This window comes from Pseudoliparis swirei, chromosome 15 (genome assembly GCF_029220125.1).
Source record: "Pseudoliparis swirei isolate HS2019 ecotype Mariana Trench chromosome 15, NWPU_hadal_v1, whole genome shotgun sequence".
Taxonomy (NCBI): Eukaryota; Metazoa; Chordata; class Actinopteri; order Perciformes; family Liparidae; genus Pseudoliparis; species Pseudoliparis swirei.
In genome coordinates, this window is record NC_079402.1 from 9,211,037 (window position 1) to 9,217,885 (window position 6,849).

Genomic DNA, 6,849 nt, shown 5'->3' on the forward strand with positions numbered 1-6,849 from the left:
AAGGCCGGAGTCTCAGACCGAGAGAAAGAGATGCAGATGGAGAGGCTGTCAGAGAGAGGTTTAGAGGGCCGGATCCATGGAAAGACATTAAAACATAAAGAAAAACGATAATTAACATGCGGCTCTGGGCATTTTTAGCATCTAGCTCAAATATCATGACATTTTCAACAAAGCTCGAGAAAGAGCAGCTCACCTGACCCTGACTTGTGAGGGGAGTGCATGTTTGCGTACTTGTGAAGGAGGTCGGGCGTGCACAGCCTTTCATAAAGTGTTCTCTCTCCAACACTAGCAACAAGTTGCAAGTAAGACACACTGTGCAATTCACAGCCGGTGGGTTGTTGTTGCTCTGTGTGTGTATGTGTGTGTGTGTGTGTGTGTCCCATCTCCAGAGGCACCGCTTCAAATGTTTCAGGGAACCTTTCAGATATTTGATATTTCTCTCCTAAAAACATGCAACGCGATGCTCGCACCAGCTGCTACCTTTGCTTGGGGACACATAGAGTCTTTGTTTGTGTGTGTGTGTGTGTGCCCATGTGTGAAAGTGATTGAGGTGTGAGTCACTTTGAGTCATAGCTACTCAATTTAGCTCACTCGTTGAAAGAGAAGAAAAGACAAAAATAAGAAACAAGGAGAGAAGACGTGTTAATAATCACAGAGACAGAACATACCACAAAACTAGAAGTAGTTTACATGAACTCAATCACCAAAGAAAAGGAAAGAAAGACAAATAGCAGTATATATATAGAGTATCTTGAGCAAACAGGTGTCTAACAGAACAACTCCTCATCCTCATCATATTCGTGTTTTATTATTTGGTAATTAGCACTAAACACAAACAGCTGAGGCTGAGACAGTGTTGATCCTAAACTTGCTTTTACCTGATGATGAAGTGAGATAAACAGTTGAGGCATCACCACAGTTATTGCAGGTCCTCCTGACGACACCCTGGAGCTGTCATACAACATCCATCGTCCTAGAAATCACTTTCATTTTCCTCTCCGCCTTTCCGACCTATAAAACAAAGATTTGTTCTGTGAAAACAAAGACATCTGCAAGATCAGCACTCCCAGGGATGAGTGACGGGAAGGGTAAGTGCACAGAAGGAAGGATGGGACGGGATGAGAGGAAATGACCTGTGGCCGTCTCACTGCGTTTGAGTTTCCTTTTTCCAAAATGGAAAAAAGAAATTAAAGAAGTGGAAGAAGCCTGATTTCACACGTAACAGTTGGGATTGTTTCCCAAAACATTTCTGAAACAAGTGTCCAAATGTCTTTCTCTGGAATATTTAAAGTGCCTTGAACACCCACTTTAAAGCTTACAAGCACACAGACACACTTTTAAATATAAATACGTGCAGGTATTCACACAGATCCCTCAAGTGGCACGTACCGTTTCGCTCTCTCACCCACACACTGCTCCCCCGACACAATCCTCCGCTTTCAGCTGAGGATTGTGTGGCTCTTCCTCTCCATCACTGTGACAAAAGGCCAGTCCCCAAAAACACAATGGCTGCCAGCAGCTGGCGGCCTGACTCACTGCCAGACCCTTTGACCCTGAAGCTTATCAGACACGTAACGTCATTAAAGACTTCTCAGCAAAACATGCGCTGAGTCACCACTGCTGTAAGAAGAACAACACAAGGAAGCCGGAAAAAAAAAAAAAGAGATAAGAGAGATTGACGGTTTTTCACTCACACACCTGACGACTTCCCAAATGCTGCACGCATTTACGCTTCAAAGCGCCATTAATACACGCGATCGACGGGACACGGTAGTTTGAACTGTGTGTGTGCTGCCGCACTTTGCAACTTAGGTTGGTTTGGTTCTTTTCAAACATCTCCTGTGTTCTCATGTGGCATGTTGAAAATAAAAGTTTGTTTGTTGTGACAGGAAAAACAAAAAAAAATCATGTTCATCATCATGCCCATGATTCTCTGTCTCTCCCTGTCCTCTTTTTTTCCACGCAGTCTAACTGGATTAGATATTGTGATACAATTTCTTACCACGCGATTCCCTCACCAAATTATTTATTATTTAATTCTAAAGACTTCTCAGCAAAACATGCGCTGAGTCACCGCTGCTGCTGTGTAAGAACAACATGATTGTGATGGACAGAATTTAAAAAGCACACTGTGTGAAAAAAAAAGAAGATTATAAACACGGTTAGATGATCGTGTCACCACGTTGTTGACTTCCAAATGCCTGCTGCCTTTACGCTTAAACACGCCCTTGATTAAGCGCACATGAAACACGGTTTGTTGATAACATGAAATATTTTCTTTCTTTTGGTATTTTAAAGGGGAAGCGACTGTTTTTCAAGCTTTATGGCTTCTTGCCCTTTATTAGCATTGGCATCGTTGTACTTCTGCTTGCGGCCGCGCTGGTACGAGTTGTACGCCTTTAGGTTCAGTATTTGCTTGTTTTGGAGTCAAATTACTTTCATTTTTGTCATCCAGAACACATTAAAATGGACTTGTCTGGTCTATTGCCAACGGAAGACAGCTGTCTCGTATATGAGAACATAATAAAGAGGGACTTTCTTTCCATCACTCCACTTCAAGAAGCATTTCCTGAACTTCCACTGGCGTTGTTCCCCAGACCTCCCACTCGCTCGGTGTGAAGATAAAAATATATGATCAATGAGAGATCTTTCAAGAGTGTGTGTTATGTAAGTTCCTGGCAGAGCATATTTTGTTAGATAAGCCAACAAAGTAAATTGCACAAGGGCAACATTTGGAATAAAACTTGTGTGTGCCCCACTGGGCAGGAGGGAAAACAAAGATTGCTTCCTGTTTGTGTCACGGTCAAAACCCTCCCCTCCCCCTTATTTCCTTCCCTTGGGTTCGATTGTGCACCTGCACCCAAAAGCCAGAGTAAACACTATTAGCTGCCCGGCGCTCCACTGCACGTTGAATTCATCCGCCGCACGACAACACAACACATGTGGAGAAACAACACAGCTCCTGTGTGAAAACAAGTTTGTTGTTCAGTGATCTTTGGGGGAATGTATAGAAAATCCAGGAAGCTGCTCGGATTCCTTTGCATTCTTCTTGTTTTGGAGTTGAAAGTTGACATTTGGTCACCGGGATGAATATAGATGCTACATCCATCGTATTATGTAGAGGAATGAAAGGAATGTGACCAGCTGCTCTACTCTTTGTGAACACATACGGATTGTAGGTATTCAGTTATTGGACAATTGGCTTTTTAAAAATGTATCTTCAACTTTTTGATTATATCTTTTTTTTAATGGGATTTCAAAACGGGGCAAACGGACCACCATATCTATCCAATGTATGACAATGTGTTTTATGCATGACAAGATTTTTGCAATAAATAGATTAACTTCTTTATTGTCCAGAATGTGGGAAAATGTGTTGGAATTTGTGTCGAAATCAATAAAAGACTATTGACAAGTGAAATAATGCCACTCTGGTAAATGCTGAATCATTTATGTGAGATAATCTATAACAAGTTATGAGGTTATCGAAACAGTACATGCTAATTTATGAGGTCATGGAGTGTTTATGATGACACACGCACTGAGCAGTTTCAAATATAGTCTGGATGATCAATTATCATGCACCATCCAATTATATCTTCCATAGCCCAACAAAACATTATTATTATATCAGTCCCTGTACTTCACCCTTTTACAGATGGATCCTCTGTATTGTTAGATGAACCTCGTAAAATTGAGGGGTTTGTATTTTCAGCAATGTTTTTTATATTTTACTTTGCACGCCAAAGATAGTCTTGAAAATAACATTTTCATTAATCAAATGTTGTTTACGTTCTTCTTTTCTCTTCCGTCTTTTTAAGCAAAGAAATCTGAATATTGGTGTATGTGTATGTGTGCAGCCTGGTCTCATATGGACGATACGCCAATTTCTTTCGGCATTTTGACAACGCCGTCCTTGGTTTTTGTGTCATTTCCCAGTCTGTACTGCAGCAATGTCAACCCATCTGTGTGAACGTGCTCTGCTCGGAGCTAAAGACGTGGAATAAAGAGCGATTCTTAGCAATGACGTAGTTAGATTCAGACTTTCACCCAAGACACCAGTGTTCATGTCCCATGATAAACATAAATAGTTGTTGGGCTGAAAATTGAATACACCCAGTAATATTTGTAAAATAGGATATCTGCGCAAAATACATGCTTTTCCTGCACGTCCTCTCCGCCTGTCTGCATGTCTTAGCTGCGCTGGGGCCAAGTCGTTTTGGCCCAAAAGATGAGTGACATACAATTTATTCCGAGACCCGTTTTAGAGAAGAACTTTAGCGTAGAAACTACAGGTAAAACAGGTGGGCCCAGATCAACCGGACCTCACAAGAAGAGAACAGGGAAGCAGCACAGGAAGCTTCTGTAGAGACTGGTACACCAGTCAGGTTTATATAATATTATTATGATATGTATATATTTTTTAATATGCTGAATTGTATGAATAAGATGTCCTTATTATGTGAGTGTTGTAATAAATATTAAATATTTAACTACAAAGTAGTAATGCAATTTTGATACTTTTTTTGCATTGAATCATTATGGGATGTTTGTTGAAATTAATTAGATGGACCTACCAAAAAAGAATTCCACCAGCCGCCACTGGTGTCTTCAGATTATATTGTTGAAACCACTAAAGAGTGCCCAATTTTGGCCGTTTTGATGGAGTGAAGAGGAACAAGTCTTGCTGCATTTTAATCTGTCCTGTAAAATCCTGAGTGATTAATCAATCATTGTAGAGAGTAAAGGTCACTTTTCTTTGAAATACCAACATAATTCCAGAGAAAGAACCCAATTTGATTTGGGCATCTAGCAAAACACACACACACACACACACACACACACACACACACACACACACACACAGTAGATTCCCTCCCACTAATTCCAGTGCCACATCTGCAGACAGTGTAGGAGTGGTTTACAGTAAAAACCACCGGAGCTGCAGTGAAATTACAGAAGTAAATCAAAACACTCACAGACTGCGCTCACTCCCAGATGTATCTTTACTTTTGTTTTTAGCAAGAGCGTAGGCAGCTCACATCCCACCTCAGACATCATTTGGGTTTAACGCTTTATTGGGAGGATTTGGTAGCAGCACTTCATACAATTATAGAACTGAAAGAAAGGCCTATGTATTTTTTTTTAAACAGCTCCATAAATATGTGTTTCACTGAATTCTTTTAAATATTTACTTTTCATGGGATTGTCAGGGTTGTTAATTAGTAAGTATATAGTGTAATGAGAGGAGGGATAATTGAGACCAAGAGAGGCAAGGAGACATAAGAGGGATGTGAGCTGGTCTGGATCAGAATGAGTCAGAATGTAACATTACCACTGAACAATATAACCTCATATGGTTAACAATATCTTTAAAAACTCAAATTAATAAAAATTCTGTCAATACACTATTTTGCTAATTTCACCCACACATCATTGTGCAAATTTCCAAAGAAGTGCAAGTCGTAGCTGTGCCAGTAACAATTTAATAGTCGCCATGTGTTACTTAGAGGATGTGTTTTTAGTACCCCGGAAACCAAAATGTAAATTCCCTAAAGGAAAGTTAAAATGTTGATAAATATAAGCACAATAAATTTGTATTTTAACCGAGGAACTCCTATCGCGAAAATAAGTTAAGTCACCAAATTGAACACATTGTCTTTCCTCTGGACACACAGTCAGAGCATGTTGCTGGAGGTGGCCGTCGGCACAGGGAGTATGGCTGAGGCTAAGCCTCTGTTGGGATTTTCTGTGCTGCGATTCACATGTTTTTCATAGATTTGTTGGAAGCACGTTTGTACTTCTTGGCAGAACATTTACTCTGAGGGTTGGGTGAAAGGGTTCACCTGCTTGACTTCTTTTCACAGATACTTATCATATTTGATATGCTTGCTGTACTGAAACATGACTTCAAATATTGAAATTGGTTGCTCAGAGGCGTCAGTTGAGAAAAAGGCTCTGGCATAGTAAATAAAATAAGTTAAATGAGCTTCAAATACAATAAAACACACAGGTAAGCTTTGACTCTTATGTTATGTAAAGTAATGTAGGTCAGTGAGGTATGTAAGGTTAAGAGAATGTAAAGTGTACTGTGTGTGTGTGTGTGTGTGTGTGTGTGCGTGTACGTGTCTATATTTGTGTGTGTGTGTGTGTGCGTGCATTTGTGTGTGACTACCTCCCATCCTCAGAGGATATCTGTGGGAGTGACATGGAAGTTCAGGGCACATCCAGGAAACAGGCCCTCTGTCCGACTATCATCCATCACCTGCAACCATCACAGGGGTCCCACGTGAGGAGGCGGAGGGCTCAAAACCGAAGGTGGAGGAGGAAGAAGGGGATGGGGCTTCACTCAGAGAGCAGGCAAAACCAATTTGTTTCTTAAATTCGCAGTCAAGTGCAACAGTTTGGCCAATTGGAAAGTTGAATATCACAAAAGTTGCAATCGCACTAATATTTTTCTGTCTTCACTTTGAGTTCGGGGAATAAATCCACATGAACTGGGGTGCAGCTTTCTAGGACACACAACCCAAACCATCTTCAGAAAACAGAGCACAAAGGATCATGGAGCATGCGACTGTTTACATCTCATAATCAACAGTTCCCCTCGCTTGATTGGAAGCCTCTTCACGTGTTCGTCGCTGTTCTTCAAACAGGAGAAAGCGAACACACGGATGATGATTGACGTTCATACCTGAATCATCAATGATGTAAACCAAACACCTGCATGTTTCCTGTTGTATTACTTCACACGAGTCAACACAAACGACAACAAGAGGAACATTTGTTAACGCTGTCAGAGTTGGCATATGTCCACAGCTGTTAGCCCACCGGACTCATAATGGAGCATGT